Below are 24740 nucleotides of genomic sequence, written 5' to 3' on the forward strand. Positions count from 1 at the left end.
TTAGCCAATTTTTCTCTTCTTTTTTTATTTTATACATAAAGAGCAAGATTCAAAACTTTTTCAAAAGGCAGATTGTGGCAGAATGTAGACAAAACTGCTTATTGATTGACAAAATAACATTCAAGCACACAATCACCATATTAAAAGGTTCTACTTCTAGAGAATCACTAAACTTCTGAGGTCCGGTTTTGGCCCGCGGACCTTGAGTTTGACACATGCAGAGGTAGAGTTACAAATTTTTTCAGACCTTTCAGCAGAGACAGGTGTCTGCTGTTTGCAGAAGTTTTATCTTTGTTTTCAGGCAGCTGCATCTCTTTGTTAAGGTCGTTTCACAGAGCTGAAATTTTACTTCTCTCAAAGAGGAAAAATCAAGAATGCAAACAATCTGAGCCAAATATGGAATTATTTCCCTGTAAAATGAATCTTTTGCATTTTATCATGATATTGTTAGTAGTATAACACCATAGAATGATTTTTAAAGCACCTGTTTCTCACTAATGCTTGCCTACAAAATCTTTTACTCTCAGATTACTTCTTTAACAACATTCTGTTCTCTCTTCTCTAGTCATTGTTCACTGGGTTGTCCAGTTGGACAGTTTCCATGTTGTCCACATTGTCACCTCCTATTTTAACTTCTTTTAACACGTCCTCTAAAACCACCTCTTAGTCTTTATAATTTGGGGCTACCATGGTATTCTAACCTGGGATGGGTGGCAGTCCGCCCCCCTTTATTTGTTTTCAGTTAAGCTGAAAGTTTTTTCCTGTGCTTTTCGTAAGGCCTCAGTATTATGGCTATGTCAGTTAAAGGCTGCTCTTATTGTTTTTTTTTTTTTTTTATTCATCTTTTTGTTTTAATCTGTTTATCAACTGTCTGCACTCAGGGACTGAGAGGTCCCCTTTGAAATTATAATCTGGCAAGGTTTTTTATTGTCTCTTGAATCTTTTGAATGCATAATCTCCAGTTTAAGATCCCCGTGTAGTTTTAGGATTTCAGTGATAATTAAGTTACCTGAAAATCCGTATTTGTATGCCATCGTGTACATATTTCTGTTAAGTCAGAGCTTTTTCTCTGTCCCTTCCCCATTGTTCTTTGTTATTTTTCTCTTTTTAGTTTTCATTATTTCTAATTTTAGATCCCCTTGTAATTTTAAGACATCCTTTGTATCTAATTTGCCCAAAAACCCATGTTTTTTATTTTTTATCTATGACAGATCATACCTGCTCCTTTTACATAGTTCTCCATAAACTTTACCTCCCCTTCTAAGTCAATTAGTTTACTTTGTTTCTTCTCCATTATGTTTTATGTTAGTTTAATTGTAGTATAAATGTCCCAGATAAAAGGTCACTGGCATGAGACTTTAAGGAGAGGACATTAACACGCCCTTCTACTGCGACTAATTCGCAGCGGTGTTAATTTTCTGGAATGAAATCCGACCTGAATCTCCAAAGTCACCAGTACGTAGTTTTAATCTGGGCAAAAGAAAACACAGGACTAGCAGAATCCTGCTATGATTCTATTAAAATGCTTAGTCCTCCATATACACACAACACAGTCACACAGTTAGTTTCAGGTACCTTGTAATTTTTCTAAGTTAACTTGGTGTTATTTTATGAGCTCAATTTACTCCGTTCTTTTTACTTTTATAGCGCTTATTCTATTCCCTCGCAGGGGAATAACCCTTAGTCGTTTTATTTGGCCCCCTTCTTGGCGGGGCCCTACCTTAATTTGTCACTATTCCTTTCACGGTGGAATAAAACCTTCCCAATGCAGCGTCCTTACCGGCGACGCACTACCAACGACTTTTAAGTACTTTTCTTCTTTTATTTATATAGCGCTTACTCTATTCCCTCGCAGGGGAATAATCCTCAGTCGTTTTCTTTAATCCCCTTCACGGCGGGATTGTACCAAATTTGTCACTATTCCTTTCACGGTGGAATAAAACCATCCTAATGCAGCGTCCTTACCGGCGACACACTACCAACGACTGTTAAGTACTTTTCCTATGAACTGTATTTTAAAACTGTCTCACCTCGGAGTTGACTTCTTGGTGACTCTCTGGACCCTGTGAGAGTCACCCCGCGCCGAGGAAGGCAATAACCCACTGGCCAGGTGTGAATTCACACACACCGGGACTTTCAGCCACTCCGGCTAATGGAGGCTGTGCAGCGGTGCTTCGCTTGACGTCAGGCTTCCCCCACGGATCCCAGAGTCACTGTTAAAGCAAAGAGAAATAAGGTTACTGAATTAATCCGGCTACGAAGGACCAATAAATGTTAGGTATTATTTAGTTAACTCAGAGGTAAGAATGATACAGTCATAGTTACTTGCAGCAAGGGTAGCCCACTTTGCAGTGAAACTACAAAGGTTTTGACACCCTATTTCTTTATTTATATGCACAGTTCAACAGACAGTTCAGACAGGGTGTATGTGTGTGAGACAGAAAGGAGGCTGGTTCACACAGAGATAACAATGATCTCACACACACAGGGAGGAAGGCATAGTGCAGGTGCCTTGCAACACAAAGTTTTTACATGAGTGATAACAAGTTTTTGCACCCATCCAACAACATAGTCCAAAAAATCTCAAAGTATTTAGAAGCACAGCAACAGTTTTCTCTTATATGAATCCAAATTTACTGATGCTGAAACCTTTTGCTAATTCTTTGTACTGTAACTCTGTAATAATAACTACAATCCTGAGAGTTATTGTTATAATTCTCTTTTTGTTTGACTCAATTTGATCACAGCTGTATTGCAGAATTTCAGGTTAAATGCAAAGAAGTATTTTAATTCAATTCAATTCAAATTCAAAGATACTTTATTGATCCCCGAGGGGAAATTAGAAAAGTTGGCGTTGACATTTTTATGGTATACCCAAACAAAACAAAACTGCAGTGTTTGACTTAATCAGAAATTAAGATAAGAAGCTTGTCTCCAAACTGGACTTTTTCCCACTAAGTGTTTCAAAAAGAACAAACATCATTTTCTTTAATTTGGCTATTTAAATTTTGAGAGTTGAGGAAAACGTATTACTAGAACCCCTCTTTTACAATCCAAATGCTGATAAATGTTCCAATATTTTATCTCTTAGTAATCTGAAATCACCTTGTGTACCTTTGTACTCATATGGGTCCTTTAATCTTTAAACCCTAAGAAATCAAAGAAGGAGACTGGAGTTTAAGCCGACCATCCTCTTACTGTTAAGAGGGCCTTTGTTTCTTTTCTTTTCCTAAAATGAAGGATTTTACTTGTCTTGATTCTGTTATAAAAATCCTAACCTTGGTTCTAAAACTAAACTCTTCAACCCCAATCTGTGTTCCCCAGAGTAGACATTTTGAGTATTATTGCATTTCAAAGCCACCAAATGACTGGAACTCATCATTGGCTTAGATCTGTTTTAATAGGTAATCAGTCTACCTTTAATTAAATATTATAATTTTATGGACCCAAAATCTATGGCTCACGGGCTTCAGGAGTCCAGGAACCACAAGTTGAGTACCACTGCATTGAACAATGGTGTTAACTTTCTGCAGAGATTGAAGGATTGGCTAAATATATTGTTTCTGCTTGGACCATAATCAGATTTAAAATTATTAGTTCACAGCTCCTAATTTACCTCAGGTCATATTTGCTTCTAAACCAGTTCATAAGAAGCTTCAGACAACATTATGCTAAAAAGCCAAAAACAAAACAAAAACCAGATCTGTTTTAAAATAAAGAAAAAGTATGCTTAAAAAAACTTGTTACTGTGGTGGAATATAACTCCACGGTTCTGAAGGCCTTTTCATGCAGTCTTTTAGGAAGCATGAGATTAGTTTAATTTTTGTGCGGTACCACTGTCCAATCAGATTCTTTCTAAATAACCCAATTTTTCATACTCATTTTAAAGGTTTGTTTTACCAAGGGAAATGTGTTTAACAAAACCAATTACTCTCAAAAGTTTAAAAGTTTTTAGCTGGTGATATCTTAGAAAACAACAAGTGTTTTAATATTTCTGTGCAACACAGAACTGATTAGGTGTCATTTCCTTCTCCAAAGGGAGAAAAAAGGAAACTGCAGAACCAAACCTTTCATAGTTTTTGTCAGGATCTGATATAAGGTACAGTGTAAATCAACACGCTGCATGAATCATAAGAGGGAAGAAAAAAACCTAATATAACCTCTTCCCAGCAGCTGCTGTGAAAAACAATGAATTTGTACCTTCCATGAGCGTCAGTTAGCACTTGCGGACAAAAACTGCACCAAACTGTAAGTACTGTGTCAGAGACTATATGAAGACCATCTGCAGTAACACTAAGCCTGTTTTAATGAGGTCTCTACCCATTAGATTTATGGGATACAAACTCTGACAACAGAAAATAATACCTGAAGGAGAAACCCATCAGGTTTTACGCATGTCCTGGGTTTTATAAAAATGCTCCTTCATGAGATCTGTCCTGAGAATGACATAGAAACACATGGTTACTGCTGAGTTTTGGAGATGTTGTAACTTCCTCTGCTTTTTAATAACTTTTAATAACTATAATAATTCACCCTGAATATTCCACGACAAAAGAGAACTTGTTTCTCTAAAAGAATTAACCGGAAAGTATCAAATGAGTTAAGTTATCACCCTTTTAAAGATACTTTTCTAACTCTAAAATAATATTTTAACCCGCTATATCTGTCCACGTCAAGCAAGCGTGTCACATGAGCAGTGGTTAATAAGCGTTCTTCATTGCAGAAAATAGCAAAAGATTTATGCAAATGTGTGTGTGTTTGTACGTTACCCCCATCAGTTTCTTAATCGCTCCAGAGTCAGACTGTCATGGCACACAGTTCTCTATCAGTCCAAAAAACAACCAGGCCCTTCTCACGTCTGTTGGTGAGACATTGAATCATTCTTTGTATACTTTAACTTCTCCAGGAGGGAGAAAGAAGAAACTTTGCTCCGGTTTCTCTTCTGCCCGCTTAAGATGCTTTCAATATAAATCCAGTGTATCACTCTTCTGGCTCTTGCAAACAGCATGGATCGTTGTCCATCTCAGTGGGTCCAGACTTCTTCTGAGTTTTTTTTTTTTTTTTTTTTTCTTGTAGAAAGTCACACTGCGATTTTCAACATGCAGGAAGGCAGATCTCTCTCTTTCAGGCCGTACTGGAGAAGCGTCTCTGGCGGAGTAGCCATGGAGAAGGGCAGGTTTCTAAAATCCAGACTCAAAAACGCAGATGTTGAACTCAAATCCCATATATGTGTGTATTTGTGTGGGAGAGAGGCAGAAGAAAAGTTTAGTATAGGTTCAGATTTTGCACAAAGAAATATTATCAGTCAGTCAGTCAGTTGTCCCCCTGCCTGTCACTTCCTTCCACAACATGCACTATACTGCTTTCTAAAACAACTTTCTTTTCGACTCTCTAATGTCCCTTTTCACTTTTACCTTCTTTTCCGACTGATCGCAATATTTAAGACAAACAAAACTTCCTTCAGGAAAGTTTTAACTCTTTAACCCCTTAATTGATGCACTCTGTGCTTTTTAATCTTTTTCTTATGTTTTTTTTTTATTTTTCCATCTGCATCCATCAATTGTTTTACTTGAAACTATTGAAACTATTTAACTTATTTACACTCAAACGTCCACGCTGTGAAAAACCAAACTTATCTTCCAAATTAAAGCACATTTAACACAATCATCCCCACTTTTTCCTTTCATTATTTTATAAATCACAGAGTCTGGAGAAGGAGACACCCCTGATGCCTTTGAGGTTCCGGAACCCATTTTTTCTTTTTACCCGTTCAGCGGCACGTCTGCCGACTGGCTTTTCTCCTTTATGAGGTGTAGAAAATTGCAAAAAACCACCCGCAAAACCCTGTGTTCTGCTTTTTGTTATCGTTTCCAATAACAACCTCCCTGTTTACCTCTACAGGGTAACGTGGCACTCAACTGATGTCCTCCCTCTCGCAACTCCAGAACCTAATTAATTAATTAGGAGATGATGGTTAATGTGTGAAAAAAATATACATTATATCATACAGAGCAACTTCTCACCCAGATATATTTGTAGACAATTAGTTCGTATCCAATCAGCCAGAAGCCGCAGGCGGGCACCCGGACTCCACTACCGTAATATGGAGGTGGACTGAGGACAACGTCTCCAGGCTGGCCAGGCGTCCGCGTCCCCCTCCTGCGGTCTCCTCTGGCACGTTAAATCCTGTTCGTGACGCCAAAATTGTTGTGGAATTTTTTTTATCAAAGTGGGTAGAAGTTGACTCATAACAAGAGAAAATCCGGACTTTGTCTTAATAAGTTTTATTCAAAGGCATTCAGCGTTTGAATGACTCTGTCACCAAGCAAGTCAGTTGAACAAAGCCCCGAACGCTATTTTCACACAGTATTTATACCAGAACAAGACAGTGTTATCTCAACTGCAAAGAGTCCATGTTCTATGACCCCAACCCTTCTTGAGTTCAACAGTGACAAGCTTATCTAGGAACAGACCTAACTGCCCTAACTGACATTGTCCTAAAGATGGGTCTGAACCATTAAACTTCTGATAATGGCTTTACAGCTTACTCCCTAACACAGATGTTCTGAGGAGTAAGATAAAAAAAAATCATACACTGTGAAATGCTTACTGCAAGAATTTCCATCACAAAGTCAAACTTAATTGGTTCACTTGTGTCTTTAATTACACTTGTCTGTATTTATCAGCTTTCTAACTCTAACATTTCTTGGTCCTTCGAGTGGGATCGCTAGAAATCTGCCACCCAGGGCCTTGTGGTGCATGTGGGGTTTCAGTCTACACAGCCTCCAGAACGTCTGGACAACGAAAATCCTGCACAGTCAATTCTGTGTTGGTAACCGCCGAATTGACCGAGGGGAACCAGGATGGTGGTTCAACGTGTTCCGACAGACAGTGTGAAAGAACGCACAGGTAAGACAGAGCCAACTAAGTATATAGAAAGAAATACGCAAGCCGGTAAACTTGGCGTTAGCGCTAGATAAGTATGCGAGCTGCTATGCTCGGCGTTTAACAGAACTGCAGTTTTTAAAGAGATCTAATAATAAATAGGGGTCTTGAGTTTAAATGGTTCTCATAATTTCCCTTAAGGAGATTCAAAAGCAGCCGACTCCATAGAAAATCCTTACTCTAGAAAGAAGTGTTGCGCAAAATACAGAAAACCGAGTCTAGGTGATTTAGGTCTATAAGTGATAGTGTGTTGGTGCATGTGTGTGTGTCTGCAGCATCATACGGCACTCTCAGTAAGACAACCCAAAACCTTGCTGGTGTTAACACAAAGTTGTTGACCGCTGAGATGTGTCATGGGGAATTCTGATTTGGATATTAGGTGCCGTCAAATCTCAGTCTCAAACCCCTGCAATCTCCGAGAGTAGAATTCAATGTGGAAAACCGGATCAAAACTAGGTGTTTGATCTAGAAGCCTGTTTTCTGGGAGATGTTGGAGGCCCGTTGAGGAATTCTCTTTTGATTTGATGGTACAATATGTATATAAAAACTATACCCATGTTATATAAATGTTAAAAAAAAGAGCAGAGTCCGAATTATAATAATAAACTAGAGTAAATAGGATAAAAGTATATATAATAAAGCATAAAGAATCAAGTAAATAGTGCTAATATAAATGAATAGAAGTAGAACTCAGTTCTTAACAATAGTTTTTAATAGATAAAAAAAAAAACACGGGTCACGAGATTCCCATAGGAATCCCGCGGGATGGGAAGTTTTACACACAGTATGCTGCTTGCACAACGTGTTTAGTCATAATCAAGTACACCAGTGATTAAGGGACACTTGTAAGGCAAATTCTGGATTAAATCAGCCCTGCATCTCTTCATTTGTCAAACAAAAAGTACCATCACGTGTCAAGTCTCATCTGACCGACAAAACTGCTCGCATGTGCACTAAAGATTTAAGACCCTTTGAAACAGTAGAGGGGAAAGGCTTCATTGAGGGAAGATATTAAATAAATACATTGTGAAATAGAAAAAAATTTAATGTACTATTAAATGTACAATTTATTTAATACATCATTAAATATTAAGTGTACCACTAATTACGTCATGTCGTCTTTAAAATTATACTTACTTATTCAGTGGCACAGTTAATTGCATAAAAGTCCATTTCATGATATAATGGTACATTTATTGTTTCTAATGATGTATTAAATAAATAAATGGTACCTTTAATTTAATGGCATATTTAATGTTACATTTACTTCATGTTACATTTACTTCACTTATAGGACATTCACAAAATATTTTTATTTAATGATGATTTTATTGTATTAATTTTGTCCAGTTTGACCCTCCATTCTTGATGCCTGTATAGGAGGTCATGTCAGAATTTGAATCAGGTGTTCTGGAGCAGACACACATCTAAAACTAGCAGGGAAGGGTTCCCTGAGGACCAGGGCTGTGAACCATTGAGGTACAGTTTCTAAATTGTGAAGGTAATGCCTTTTTGTCCTTTTGTTCAACAAGTACAGTTCTCTAGCTAGGTGCATTTTTCTTTCGTTTCAACAATTTGAAACATAAAACTAATGTCATTGTTCAAAGGAAACAATCACTTAATAAATGAGTAAAATACAACTATGTACATTTTGTTTATTCAGCTAAGATAGACATGGTCTGTTTCCTTGTTTGATAATTTATTATTTCTTCATTATTATTCTTTTTACTTTAACTGGCCTTTACTACAGCTAAGAACAGGGACCTAAACTGGTCCTTCAAACAAAGAAATTGCTAAAAGACTAAATGAAGAAAACAAAAATGGGAGAGGCACAGGAGTGGGAGTCGTTCTAAATGGGAGCGGGATGAGACAAGACATTTTTCTGTGGGAGCGGGATGGGACAGGAGAGAAAATCCACTCCCGTATCAACCTCTAATCCAGAAACAGTACAAAACCTCTCAAAACGGTAGAAAGATTATAATTTTAAACGAGGTTTTTCGGTTCCTGCTTGTACCCATTTGGTACAGAGAATAAAAAAGAAAGTCACACTTAAAAAAAAAAAAGCAAGGAGGTTTATATAGCAGAAGCCAGAGAGGAAGATAACGACACTTGTGTACTAAGGGGGAGGGGCAGGCAGCCACAGCCCACTGCTGCAGCTGCGATTGCCCTGAACCCTTAGCGCCAGTGGAACAAATAATCCACGATTTGTGGTGTTGTGGAAATTGTTAGAAGGAGAGTTTAGACAGAGAGCAGATTATACCATCATTAACCAGACTAAATAGAAAATAGAAGAGCCAATCATTGAGTAAAGAATACGAATGGTAGAAGTGTTTAAAGGAATAGTGGACTGCAACTTGATAATACTGATGACAGTCCCTATGAACAGCAGTTAAAAAATGCCCTCCAGGCAAATGCTTTGCCCAAGATTCGTAACTGGGTCACAAAACATAATATTGATCTACCCACCCGCTCGGTTGGCAGAACTGGGCAATGCATGCTGAAAAGTAAAGAAAAAACAACCCCCTACTGATACCTTCTATGCTGAAGATGACATATTTTATGTAGGATCAGTAAGTAGGGGGTGGGGTAGAATCAGAGGAAGGTTGTTTTCCAACACGTCTATTCAGGAAGCCTGACGTTTCGTGTCCAGCAGAGCGAGCATCCATTGTTTTGTATCAGTATTAAAAAAGTATAAATAAACATGATGTGTTGGAAAACAGTTTGGTTGCTGATTAATGTCTGTCAGGTTAAAGTAAACATGACACAAGTTGGAAAAGACATGGATTCTTTCGGCAAAACAACACGAAGCTGTGCAAAAAAACTTCACAAGACCAGGTTCATTTTGTATTTATTTTCTATTTTTTCTAGGAGCTGTTGATAAAAAATAAAGTAACAACATTGACATGAATACGTTTTGTCGTTTTACCAACAAATCAATCAGAAAAGCTGTGAAGACGGTCGGATCCGCCTCTCTGGCTGCAGTGCGCGCTCCCGACACAGGGGGAACAGATTATTTCAGGGGAACAGAATTTCAAACACCAGCGCTATGGCGGTACTTAAAGGGTTAAAGAAGGAAAAGGGAAAGTTGATGAGAACGAGAAGATGATAGACATTGCAGCAGCATACATGGATAAGCTGAGATCCTCTCCAAGTGAAACAGTATATGACATGAGAGACTAACAACTTCACCTACTGGAATGTTTAAAGATCTGAGTGAATATGTGAAACATCTGACTAACATAATAATGAAGGTTTTCAACAGGTGATGATCATCCAGGAGGGATGCAGTGTTCTTGGAAATGCAGCTCATTTATTAACAATAAATTTTTCTCCAATAGGTGGAAGCTGGAGAAATAACATCACACTGTGTGGAAGTTTTGTTGACTAATCATAGGCTGGATCTATGAAACATTATGTGCACAGACCAAATGACCAAGGTTCTGACTGACTTATGAACCTCGCTGACCTGACAATGATAACCTGACACTTCTCCAGACTGGACGGACCCAACAGACAACACCTTCAAGGTGGATTCCACTAACACCACGTTATTGATCCTCGGTGGATAAAAATGAATTGAAGCATTTAAAACAGACCTAGTGGAAACAAAAGGGGTTATAAGAAAACAATGTGCATTTTAAGGATATAAAAATAAAATTATATTGGAATTTTTGTAAATGAAATTGCTCTGATAGAGAAGTAAGTAAGTCAAATTTATTTGTACAGCACATTTAAATGGCAAGGCAATTCAAAGTGCTTTACATTATAAAAACACAAAATCCTAAAAACCATCAAGTGGATGTTCATGACAGCCATGGGGGAAAAGTTGTCAGTGTGTGAATGTGTGTGAATGGGAATGACTGATTTCATTATAGAGGGTCTTTGAGGGACCTTAAAAGCGCTAATAAAGGTCTGATGTTCTGATGATCATTGCCAAACTTATATCTTAATAAGGTTTCTAGAATCTTTTCCGAAAAATCCTATAAAGATAGCAAAGGTTCTACCTGTATTAAAAATACTGATAAACATAAGAAAGTTCATAGACCCATCTTCAATTTTTCACAGTTCTTTTACAAACAGAGTAATCAAACTTTTATGTGGTCAAATGTTTGTCCATTTTGTCTGTGTGTTTTTGTGAAATAAATGTCTGTTTCATGTTGTGTAAAAATTAGGGTATATGTGCACGATAATTAAAGACTACAAGAGCAAGTCTGATCCTCAACAGTACCATAATATTATTAGGTCAGTTCTATATGGTGAAACAAAAGGATTTAACAGATGTTTGGAATTTTTTCCAGTCAGGTTCAGAATGATCTAATTAGACTTGAATTTAACGCAAGATGAAATGAACCTTAACAGAATTACTGGACTGGACTGAAATGGAGAAAACTTGAGTTAATTGAAACAAACTTTAGTTACTTGAAATAAATACAAAGTGTAATTAAAAAGGGAAGAGCTTTAGAAGACTGAAACTGTACGGTGTTTATAAAACTGGGTAAGACAAACTAAGATTAGAGGATATAACATACTCTTCATTTTAGTATTCATCAATTTTATTAAGCCTTCTAAACTGATGAGGAGTGAGTTTTTTACAGAACTAATGAAACCTAAAGTAAAGCAAGCATTATTAAAATAATAGCAACTTACAAAAATAGTGACCTCATTCTTAAATATAATGAGGACTTACTGCATAAAAAAAAAAAAGCTAGGTTAGAATAGATTATTCAGAGCTGTTATAATCTTGCTGATGAATACCACAAAAAATTGTTATGGAACCAGATGATTAAAAAAGAGCAACTTTATCATGGCCAAACAGAAACGATTGTAGGAAAGATCCAATTTTATTTTATTTACCCCTATCTATCATGACACCATACAGGGTTTTATTAACATTTTGGACGGCACATATTATGTATGGAAAGAAATAAAAAAAAGGAATAATTGGCAGCACAATGGAAAAATGCAGAGTTATTACTGAAATTATAAGATGCTGTGCTGTTACCAGCTAAATTAGTTGAGTGTAAGTGAAGGGATTACTAGATGCCCTGAAGGAAAACCTATATTACCTAAATCAATGTTACACTGGGTTGCAAATGTGAGCCATGGTCAGAGCCATTTCTCAACAGGAGGGATGATTGGCCTTTTGAACAAACAATTTACTACATATGGATTTAATACTTACTAAAAACAAAAAAAAATTCTGCATCTTGTTTGATATGTCTGAAACATAACCCCCAACAAAATCTGTCCTTGCAAAGGACCAGATGCTATAACAGTGGCAAAAAGGGACTATGTACATTTGGAATTCCAAGAAGGATTTATAGTGATAATGGAACACATTTTGTTAACAAAGTCATACAAGAACTTGGTAAATGTTTTAAGATTGACCTGAAAATACATTGTAGCTACCACCCCCAGTGTGGAGGGTTGACAGAGAGAACAAGACAGTTAAAAGTAAGCATAGGAAGACAATGGAAGAAACAAAAATAAATTGGGTTGAATGTTTAGTTATAGTAAAACTTAATATGAGGATAACCCCATCAGCTCAGGGTGGATTAACACCTTTTGAAATAATACATGGCAGACCTTATTATATCCCTGATCTAGAAAAAGACCTAAAAGATCCACAACAAGATGTGATGTCAGCAGACTACATGATGAAGACATTGCAGTCTAGAGACATACGAAATAATCTGCCAAATGATGTTTCTGAAGTCCTACAGGTTTCTGGTGACGTGAAAGAAGGTGTCTGGTTGCTGATTAAGACCATTATGAACACAGTGTGGTCTGATCCAATGTGGGAGGGTCCAATTCCAAGTGTTATTGACAACTCCCACAGCTGTGAAAATCCAAGAAAGGCCTACCTGGATCCCTAAAGAACACTGTAAACAGGTGAGCCTGTCAGTCTTTCCACCCACAGGCGAGGAGGTGATATAGTCTGACTACAAAGGGTTTGTCGCCATCTAGAGGAGGCTTCGTCTCAACATCAGTGAAGAAACCAACGATCCTTCCTACCCCTTAGGGGTGAGAGAGAGACTGACAGCGAAATCTAAAGGAAAGATGTTGTTGAAACATTTAGTTTTGTTTATCATGTGTGTCGTAATTGTGTTAATAATATGCAAGAAATTTCCACGATCTCATGATCTCCAGAAATTAAAGAGGTGGATAAATTAAGATTTCCATGGAATGTTTAAACAAGATATAAATTGCTTGTATAAGACTAACAGCTGGTACCAATATGCAAAAATTGTAACCAAGTAGAGGGACATTTCTGGTTGTTATGTATGCACTGAACTTCCTATCTCTTACAACCAGCCCAGGTGGACAGTACCAGTACCAGTGCCAATAAATTAGTGTTTTATCAGAAATAGCGTTTCTAGTGTCAGTACCAGTTTCCGCGTGGTAATGGGTAATGCAACATTTTACAACTGTGATGTTACGGAGTTTAAACAATTACAACTCCTGTGTCCAACTATATTGAGCTTCTTGCAGGTTCCCATTTTTCTCATTGTGTTGTACGCACCGGTTCCATCCCAGTAGGGACTATTCCAGTGCACATGTGTAACACGACTTACTATTATTCTTTACACCAAGCTAGATCAGGGGGAAAGGTCCATGACCTAAAGGGCACTTATGGCAGTTTCATGCATCCAGTGAAATCCATCTAAGGGCACTTATGCAATAGATGGATTTCACTGGATGCGTGAAACTGCCATTTATTTGCAGTTGCCTCCAAGTTGGAGTGGTGTTTTGTGTACCTGTTTATGTCACTGATCACACTCATTTCAGTACAAGCTTCCCTAAATAGGAGTAAGAGGGACCTCATCCGTGTGAAGCCACATGTCAGTGTGTGGGGATCAGATGTTCCTGAGGAATTCAAGCATAGATCAACAGGAAATAAGATTTTGCTAAATTTATTCCCATGTTTGGGAGTAGGAGAGAACATGCTCAGATTAGAAACTATAGATTATCGACTGGGACTGTTTTTGTTAATGCAATAACAATAGCTCTTACAGGACTGTCCACAGAAGTCACAGCTCTCAGGATGGTGTTGGACCTGCTGACAGCCTCGGTTGGGGGGGTTTGCGCTCTCCTGAATGAGACCTGCTGCACCTACATCCCTGCTGAGATCAACGGCGAAGATGGACACAGATTGAGCAGAGCAATGGTATATGCCAATTAAACTAACTTAAAAGGGGTATGCAGCATCCCGGCCGAGGAAGCATTTTTCCATGGCTTACTTCTGGACCGTGGTGGCAACTGTTTTTGAAAATCATGACCCCTGTCATCGCTGTGTTATTGTTGTTCTGCCTTTTTACTCTGTGTGTTGTTCCCTGTGTCAGAGCAATGATACCAAGGATGGTTGGAGGAATTGTTGATACAATGTTGTCCCAGGATTACCAACTTCTGGACAAGAATCAGGACTATAAGGACACTATGGGGGAGAAGTCACTAAACTTAACAACAGTTTAATGTTTTAATGAGGTGTATGAATAAAGCTTTTTGAAAGTGTATACATGGATTTGATATTAAACTAATCAATAATAAACAGGAGGGAATTGTTGGAAAATGTATATAAGTTATCATTGCTTAGTTTAAATCGTGTTTATGTCTGAAGTTCTACTATAGTTAAGATGATTTCTTTTTCCTATTATTGCTTTTATAGTGTGAAAAAGTGTTTGTGGAAGGTTAAGGAATGCGGTCTGGAGTGAATCACTCTGTTGTAAAGAGGACATGACAAGCTTATACCATATATGGGAATGACTACTCTTTTAGGTTGAAATATCTGTAAGAATTGGCTGAACCAATTTCTGCTATTTGCTTGTAGGAATGTGAGTTGTAAATAAAAGGCTGGGTGTGTGGCTGTTTCCTTTGTGAGAAGGAAGTCACTGTTTGGCAGGGGACTGTCTCACCCTTGCAAGTCAAACTTGGTTCACTTGTGTCTTATTTTACACTTGTCTGTGTTTATACGCTTTCTAACTCTATCAGTGAGCAATTTAGACTCCCTGAAAAAGAGAATGAACTGTATTGTATGAACATCAAGATATCTATATAAATAGAAATATTATTAATATATTAACATATAATTTATATGATATATAATATTAATATAAAAAATCTATAGAAGACAGATTAAGAGATTTAAGACATTGAATTTAATGAGACTAACTAATTTTTTAAAACATACTGAAAACCATGTGTCTTTTGTTGAAGCTCTAATGAGATACCACAGCATCCACAATTCCTCTTCACTACACATGCCACTGTTTTTTGAAAGATAAATGAAACTAAAGAAATTATTAGGTTACAAAATGGTAGTCATTGTTTTATTGTCTTTTGAGAGATATCTGTCTCATTTCCGTTTAGAAACAAACTTTTTGGCTGAATAGATACTTTCAGCTTTCACAATAAATCTGCCAGGGATGTGAATAATTTTGATCCTAACTGGAGCGTAAATGTATTTACATATTTTAAACGTGTCTTTTACGTTCTTTTACATGTTCATTTAAAGATCTCTTATATGTAATTATTTGGTGGCACCTGTTGTAGCCTGGAGTAGTCAAATCTGGAGCGATTTGGTCAAAACAAAAGCTTTAATCAGCATTGGCTTGTGAAGAATAGCTGTAATTTTTTTGAGAATCTCTTTCAGTGGTTAGCCTATATTTGATCAACAAAAAAAGAGAAAATACAGCTTTTACTGGGGTTCTCGTCTGCCGTTGTACACCACTTCTTGGGACTAATTGGCTTCTAATGGCTAAAAGATTTAAATTGTTCCTGTTTCTGTTACAGTTAATGTTGTTCTTCTAATGTTTGGCCTTGTTGTCCTTCAATACTATTTCCGTGCTTTTTGTCAGGCTTGTTGTCAGACCTTACTGCAGGTTTGTCTGTATCTGTCACTGCAAAAGGAGTCTGAGTCTTGCCTGATCTTTGGGCAGGGATGCTGGACAAACAGGGGTGCCAAGACATTTTTATATACGTTACCTTTTTCCTTAAATTAATATTTTAAAATGCATCATTTAACGTACACCAGGTAATGAGGAAAAAAGAGACACTATTATTAGCACTCAGCTTTCTTTTGTTTTCGTCCGCTTTTCTCGTCTGCATTCTCCTCCACACTGTCACTATGATCCAATACATGAAGTCAAATGCAGCGCATCTCCTTCTGCTGCATTTTGCATTCATTTGTTCCTTTTGCTGTTTTACCTCCACAAACAGACCCCTCTTTCCCAAAACAATGAGCCAGCAGCAGCTGTAATTGACATTTTGCCAGTAGAGGGCACTACACCACCTCGAAATAGAGCTGCTCCCTATGTGCCCCCAAGGCTACTTTGTCTACAAGACATTATGGAGGCATCCCCATCTTAGATGAAACTGTTAGTGATTGTTTTGTCCGCCTCCTCCCACTCAGAGGCAGCCATGATTGCTGTAGATGTCTTCACATTTTAATTTCCTTTGACTTGGAGAGTCACGCATGCCAAAGAAAGTTGCAGAAATGAAACTGCTCCGTCAATCTTGTTGCTTTATTGAGACAATTGTTGAAATGAAGTTGGCTTTGTGCAGTTGTTTTTTTTGTTGTTAGCTTGTGGTCAACTTCATTCAGTTAGGCAAAGGAGTAATTTAACATAACACCCTCATGCTGACATTTCGAAACACAAAACATCACCATGAGATTTCACATACTGGGAGTTTTTTTTCTGACTTTTGTCCTTTCAGTCGAGCTAACTGAAATAAATTAAAGACTAACATAATTTGTTTTGGATGTCTCTGTGTGTTCCATGTATAATAATGCCGTAGAAATATAGAAAAGAGTGGTCTTGTGGAGTATTATGTTGTGTGTGATCTTCACCTACAGGGGACACATTAACTGTGGTTAAAAACAGGCACATATTTTCACTCTACTGTGACATATTTAGCTCAGCCTGGGAACTGGAGGCTTCTCGCATTGACTTAAGCGGCCATTTGGAAATAGGAGCAGCTTAAATGGACCCTGAGGAAATTGGTTTCATTTTTTCTCCTCCTGTCATTTCTTTATAAACCTCCTCCCTATCTCCCTTCCCTCGTCCGCCAATAGTTCATTTGCTGCAGCAGAGCAACAGCTGTCTCAACTCATGCAGGCTGCTGTCAGGTTAGCATTTTTGTTGCATTCTACAGGTGGAAGATCCTGACTTTAGACCTGATATTAAAAGCTTGATTGGTTTATTATACATCTTCTTGAAAGGAGATTGCCAGGCTTGGTTTTTTGTAGTTTTTAGTCCTGTTCTGACAGATCTGTAATTGTCCAATTTGAGCTTCTTCCTTACCTCATGCAAAATGATTATTCATTGCTTCAAAGATTTTTTAACTTTTAGGCAAATACGATTGGCATAAAATCATAAAACAAGAGCAAATAATGGAAAGGCTATCAGATATCAGAACAAGCTTTGCATTTGGTTTTAATGAATTAGCAGCGTGTCTTGTCTTAGCTTTTGAAAGCCCAGTATGAATCTTCTCCCTTAGTGACCATCAGGACCACTTTTATGACACCTTCGTACCTTCTATTGCTTAGTTTGTTTTTTAGAATGTCATTACACATAGATATTTTTCTTTTTGTGTGTGCATTTGGCTTTTGTTTTCCACACCTGCTAATCACAGCTGATGATGGAGTGTGTGTGTGGTTTGTCAATGCATTTTCCTCCATCCTTACCACATACTTTGCTTTTATTTGTAACTCTTAGAGGGGCAGCTCCTTTTTCCTTTCTTCCTACTTGATTGATCTCCCATCAGGTTTCTTTCCCTTTTTAAACAAAACGTTCAGTGGTTTTATTCTGATGGCAAAAACACCACATCAATTAATCCCCAATTGTTGGTCCTTGTTTGACTGTGTGTGTGTGTGTGTGAGAGGGAGAGAGAGAGGAGCTCAGATCTAATTATTGTGTGGATTTTCTCAACACGGGACAACTCCGTCAGACTGTTGGTGGCTGACGGATTTTATTGCTTCAACAGAGATGCATCTTGGAGAGCTCCATCTTTCCCTTTTTCATTTCCTCTTGTCCTCTACCTCTCTCTCTCTCTCTCTCTCATCTCTCCCTTCATCCCATCTCACCCCACCTTTCCATCCCCATCTCTCTCCTCCTTTTCCTACTTTGTCCATCCTCCCACCCCCCTGGCCATTTCTACCTCAGTATCCCTCTCTCACCTCTATCACTCTCTCACAGATGCTACATCACACTGCAGAGTCTCCCTCCTTCATTCTCTCCCTCTCTTCTATCCATCTGCTCTCTGCTTTTTCATTCGCTCCCTCAACTCCTCGCCAGCTGTCAGTTCTTTTGCTGTGGCGGAGCAACAACTGGCTTCTTTCGTGGCTGGATCAGGAGAGAGGAAAGAGAGTGGTAGAGAGAGAAAGAGAAGAAGGTAAAAGAGAAGATCTTTTGTTGAGCATCCATTCACAGCCACTCATTCCTTTCTGCGAGCAACAGCCGCAGCATCAGCACCACTCCTGCCACAGCCGGCTCCCCCGCTGCTGGATACTTCGATTCCTGCCTGGATCTGCCTCCTCCTTTCTCCTCTGGGAGAGCTTCCTGGAAATGGGAGGGGGAGAGAGATCGCCATCCCCCAGTTTGCTGTGGACCCTCAAGAAGGCATCTGCAGAAGCAATGAAGGGGGAGTGAATTTTAGAAGAGATACATCTGGAGAACTGGGGCAGCTGAGGGGAGGCAACATACCCGGTTAGATGAGAGCAGAGATGAGGGTAAGAGGCCATGGCAGCACACAGGGTGCTTTCACCTTTTCTTTTCCTGTTTCTCCACCACCCCTGACTGAGTTTGAAGGTTTTTTTTTAAAGAAATTACAGAGTTTCTTGTACTCTGATGAACTAGTATTGTTCTTCTCTACAGTTCCATAAACCTGTTTGATCTGATTTTCTTTGACAAATACATTATCCGAAATGTTCATACTTACCAGACACAAAGTTAAAAGAATAAGAAAATGGATGATGGTGCAAAAGAAACTTTGAAGACAAAAATCATCTAAATTTCCCCTGCTTATCTTTACAACAACCTGTAGTGGTTGTTTTCCTCTCTCTCTCTGTGTGTGTGTGTGTGTGTGTGTGTGTGTGTGTGTGTGTGTGTGTGTGTGTGTGTGTGTGTGTGTGTATTTATGTATGAGTTTGAATAAAAAAAAAGAGAGAAAAATCCAGGTGTTGATTTTTCTGTTGCCTCTGTTCACAGAGTAATGTGATGCGTCTCAGGGGTGCTTCCTCTGAACAATCAATGATACTTGGGCTGGCCTGTGTGTGTGAATACCAGGCTGTGTGTGCTTGTGTACTTGTGCCTGTGTATGTGTATGTGTGTGTACAGTGATCTCTAGCTGAAGCCCTCAGGTTCCCTCCCCCCCTCCTTGCAGATGGCCTGGGTTGGGCCAGGCTAACTGTCTGGTTGAGTGTGTGTGTGTGTGTGTGTGTGTGTATTTGGCTGTAGGTGGTAAATCCCAGCACTCCACAGCTCGGGGGGTTGGTTGTCTGCATGCATGTGTGTCTTGGGGGTGGAGTGGTCCAGGCTAGGCAGCTGAGTGAAGGAAGCAGACCAAAAAAAGGAAATCATTTTACTTAGAGTCTCATTCGGCTTTTTTTGTTTCCTGCTTTTGTATCACTTTTTTCCTCAACCTTACTTGCTTTCTCTCTTTTTCCTTCTCTTTGCCCCCACACCCACCCCACCTGCCCCTTCATCCTGGGTCAGTGATTATGTTTGTTAATTTGTCCATCCATTCCACTTTGACCCTTTGGCTGCCTAAAAATTTTGTAAAATGTACAGATTTAACCCAGTTAAATTACAAGTTTAATTTTACAATTAAGAACTTACACTGTCATTTATATCTTAAAAAAATTTATCTATTCTATCTCAGTTTTTATAACTGTGCAGAAATCTAATTTGGCACAGAGGAAACACACCAACAAGCTCATTCCTCCGACCAAACCATCCGTATTGTAATTGTATATATTGATTTGCGACAACAAATCAATTGAATGATTTTGGATGAGCTTAGCTGGAGCATGCTCTTTGTATTCAGCGGGTTGGTTCAATTAGAATAGAACAGAATAAATTTCCTTGAACCTTTTATGTATTATTCATGATCTTGCTGCAGCATTTAAACTCATTGTTTTAATTTCAAAATAACGATGGAGTGCAGTGATAGTATTTATGGTAAAATTTACATCTAAGATGTTTTGAATAGTCATTTTATTGCTGAAAATATTAGACAACAATTGTTCATGAATTTTAAATAAATGAGTGCGTGTTTTCCTGCAACATCCAACAGCTCAATAGTTATTAGCCAGAGGGAAGCATGAATGTAGACGGGTAAGCGGCAAAAACGTGTATAATCAAACAAATCAGTTCCCTGTGTGTGCTTCCCCCTCCCTCCTGTGGCATATTCTTTGTGTTGATTTCTTTCGTTGTGGTGCAGGGGTGGGGGGAGGCTAGAGTTGGTGCTGGTATTAATGGAGAGTACAGAGCTATTGTCACACCACAGCAGCTCTGATCCGACCTTCCTTACCTTCTGTCATCCCTGCGTATGCACACCAATTCCCACATCAACCCAACAACTTGTCTGCCACAATCAACCTCCACCGCCTTTTTCCATAAAAGCTAATCATTTTCATTGGACTTCACAACCCCAAACAGATCTGACCAGTAGAAGCAAAGGTGGCATGGAAATCCTGATGTCACCGCTGGATCAGGCCTTCCATGAAGCAGGGGCCAAGCTGCATGGTCATGGCCCAGGTAAGAGGCTGGCCATGGGGTTCCGGGTTACACCACACTCTCTTCATCCTCCTATCACCCCAAAAGTCTGTGCACAGAGGGAAAGGGAGTGAATCTAGCGGACATAAGCTTTTAGCCACACATTTTTTTAAAATCTTTTTCTGTTTCTCCTTTGAAACATGCCCCTGGCTCAGACTGTAAATGCCCCAGTTGTGAATTTTCTCCTGTGCAGAGGAGCCATTGATGGAGCCTTGCCTCACACTGCAGCAAGGTGTCTTCAATCAATGCAACTGCCCTACTTGTTCTGTATCTATATACGTCCATTTGCCTCTGGAGCATGAAGGGGGGCTGCTGATGGTGGAGGCGGTGACCATGGTGGTGATGATGATGATGATGATGCAAAGGCAGTTGCGCTGCTCACTTGGTTTCTGGTTTATCTCCCTGTGTTTACTGAAAGACTCTCTTCGGTGACGGGTATTCTTGGGTGGATAATACGGATCACGTTGTTATTGCTTAAGAATACGCGTAGTTGAGGAGAGTCCCCTCTTCGCCAAATACCATCAACACCCCAAAGCCCCAGACACCCACCCACCCCACCTCATCCTGCCTCACCTTCCAAACCCACTAAGATGTCAAGGTCTGTCAGGTTAGATGAGCTACAACTACATACACCACCTATCACAAAAAAAGGAAAAAAGAAATCGCAAGGTTCTTTTCGCCTTCTTTTTCTGTCTTCTAGTTTCAGTATGAGGCTGAAAGCATGCTTAGGTTTGTCCCCCATACATTTGTCAATGTGTCTCTGTCTCCATGGTGATGGACGGCGTAATGTGCTTTGTGTGTGTCAGTCTGTGAAAACTGTTGCCTTGAGATCGTTCTTTTTTGCAAAGAAAAACTGGCTTTTTGATTCACGTTAAAGTAAACAATGGATTTGTACCTCCTTCTGCATTCCCAGCATGGCAGCATGTGCATGTGTCTGCATGTCCAGATTTCCGCACAATACAACATGTAGTCTTGGCCCTTGCTAAATGCACTGGTTACCAGCAAAAAATGGCCAAAATCTTTCTTCTCCTTACTCATTTCAATACTAAGAGGCTGCTTATGTCATACATAGGAACTACAACAATCATGTAAAGCTCTCAAATGTGAAGGTCAAATAAAGGGATTTATAAAAAACTTTATTTGGACTACCATGCAACACGCTGCTAGTTTAGCTCAAAGTTCATTCAAAACATTCATATTTCACAATTTAAATATTGATTCAGGATTTTTTTCATGTGCCATTACTGCTTCTTTAATAAGAAACATCAGGATACAATGACATTTCACAAGTTTTACCATTGGGAGGTACTGCAGTGTTTTTTTTTTTGGAGTTACGGTTTAATCCTGTATGTTAAAAACATTAATTAAAAAGCAAAAACTTCTAGGCTTTTAATTATTTCAATCAGACAAAAACAAGCCAGTCTTTTTAGGGCGGAGACCCTCAGGTAGCAGACGGTGTACAACAAGAATGGATTTGTGTAGTGGTTACTTCACATTTATGTATTGAAAAACCACATAATAACTGTGAGAAGTACAGTACTGTGCAAAAGGTTTAGGCAAGTGGGAACAAATACTGTAAACAAAGAATGCTTTCAGAAATAAATAATTAAAAAAATGCAAAGTGAGCAAACCCAAACATACAGCCAAAGTCATTAAGAACAATCTTCAGCATAAAGAAGAACAAGACTTACTGGAAGTGATGGTTTGGCCCCACAGAGCCCTGATCTCAACATCATGGAGTGTGTCTGGGATGACAAGAAGAGACAGAAGGATGTGAGAAAGCCTCCATCCACACAAGATCTGGAAGAATAGATGCTGTTTTGAAGGCAAAGGTTGGTCACACCAAATATTAAGTTGATTTAGATTTCTCTTTTGTTCATTCACTGCATTTTGTTAATTGATGAAAATAAATGATTAACACGTCCATTTTTGAAAGCATTCTTTTTTTACAGCATTCTTTCACACCTGCCCAAAACTTTTGCACAGTACTCTATATAATGAGTTTAGGGACCTGCTAATGGCTTTAAGATTTAATTTTGTTTCATATGAATCAAACCATAACACTACTGAACAGTAAATTCAAAAGCGGTGAAATTACATTGATTAGAAAGAGCAGACTTGCAATATTTAAAACCAACTCCTCTCTGGGAATTTTCTTTCTAACAAAGAAGTCTACACAGACACAGACTCATACCACACTGCACAGCTTTCCAATGCCTTTTCATAAAAAGATTTATACTAGCATAGACGCTGCAGTATAGAAATCTCTGCATGATCATGGGAGGTGACGTGTGAGGGCATGGCTCTACGAGTCAAGTCAATCCTATTAGGTGTTTAAATGGATTTTACATGGGTGTTAAGTTTGAGAATGTGCCATGAGACAAGGAGAGGGGAATCCATATTCATGGTGCATCGTTCCGACATGGAAAATGCTGCTTATAGACCATTTGAGTCAGGGACAATTGTTCATCTAGACACCTCTCTCAGTGCATAAATTGAGCTGTCGACTACTCGTGGTAGACATTTTGTTTTCTCAGCTATAAGTGTGTGTGTGTGTGGGGGGGGGCCTGGGGTGAGAGCGAGAGAGACAGAAAGGCTCAGCAGCAGTATTACATGTTGCTGCGATAAATGGCATTCAAGCTGTAATTTGCATAAAAAAGGGATGAAGAGATGGAAAGTAGGAGGCAGCTTGTCTGAGCTCGGCCCCCAGAAATGCACTATATGCTATCAGATAAAAGGAGATTTCACTCTATCAACAATGCTCAATGCTAGCTAATGGTATGTCTATACCTCTAACAACAAAGGCTTTCTGACATGCGTGTGGTTCTAATTACATAAATCATCCATATCACTACAATTTTAAATTATTCAAACAGCACAATTGCATGTTTAACCCTGGGCGTAGCTTGTACAGTTGTTTTCCCCAAGTGGAAAAAAACAAAGAGGTGTGTTTACCTTTCTGTGGGAGGTGATAAAAATTGAGCATTTGTGGCCTGATGAAAATCTGAAAAAATAAAATCAAATAACATATTTCCTGAGTGTTTCATGTGTTGCCAGGAGTGATGTGGCGTGAAAACCTTTACATTGTTTGATTCCTGTGTGTCCATGTTGCTGTGGGTTTGTTTTCTGCTGCTGCTGCTGCTGCTAAAGGGCCTCCGCTGACTGACATCATTGCTGCCACGACAACCACTTACTCCGCATCCATACTTTCATTCACTGATACACAGTCAGCCTGGGCTGACTGATCAGTTTCAAGGGATGGATTCATGGTAAAGTCAAACTGCTAAAGTAACACATGAACTGTGATGGGGTAAAGCAAGGAAAAGAGGAGATTTTGCTGAAACACACACATGCACACACACACACACACACACACACACCAAAAAGCTTTGGAATTAAATGGATGTGTTATGAAGTACTACGCATTCTGAGTGCCTGCCTGTTTTGAACTGTCTCTGCCTGTTGTCAAACTGTTGTAAAGTGCTGCCATATTGTAAAGCCCTCTGTTGATGCATCACTTTAAGCACAATGGACAATTTCTTCCAGGCTCTGATAAATCAGCAAATGTACAAGATGCTGATGAAGGCAATGTTGTTCATTTTTTGCTGGCAGAGAGCTGCTGTGGTTGGGGTTAAATGCTGCTTAAGATGATAATAAATACAATAATTGTTTTACACATAACTAGGGATGGGTGCTGCATGCATTGATCATTTCAACCAGATTTGAATGTTCCTTTTTCCTGTATGTGTGCCTTATCTCTGTCAAGAATATGTAACTGTAAATAAAAACAATAAATCTCTCTTCAAAATGTAAAGCTTTCATTAAAATAATTTATATTTATAAAAAAAGTATTTGTTTCTAGCATCTGAGGCCTGTTTTAGCTATTTCTGCTTTTATGAAAAAGTGTATGCATTGTGCTTGGCAACACAAAATTAAAATCAAAATTTACTCATATAAATGTAACAGCAGAGACAGTCCAGTGAGTGTAAAAAGATTAAACCCCCGTCACCTCTTCAGTGT

At 38.7% G+C, this 24740-nt stretch overlaps 1 long non-coding RNA gene across 1 annotated transcript; it reads left to right on the plus strand.

The window, feature by feature from the left end:
- The first annotated feature begins 18129 nt into the window (after positions 1-18129).
- Positions 18130-24534, plus strand: LOC124858434. Its single transcript, XR_007035836.1, has 2 exons — positions 18130-18673; positions 20604-24534. It is a non-coding gene; the product is annotated as an uncharacterized LOC124858434 (long non-coding RNA).
- The last annotated feature ends 206 nt before the right edge of the window (positions 24535-24740 follow it).

This window comes from Girardinichthys multiradiatus, chromosome 21 (assembly GCF_021462225.1).
Source record: "Girardinichthys multiradiatus isolate DD_20200921_A chromosome 21, DD_fGirMul_XY1, whole genome shotgun sequence".
NCBI lineage: Eukaryota > Metazoa > Chordata > Actinopteri > Cyprinodontiformes > Goodeidae > Girardinichthys > Girardinichthys multiradiatus.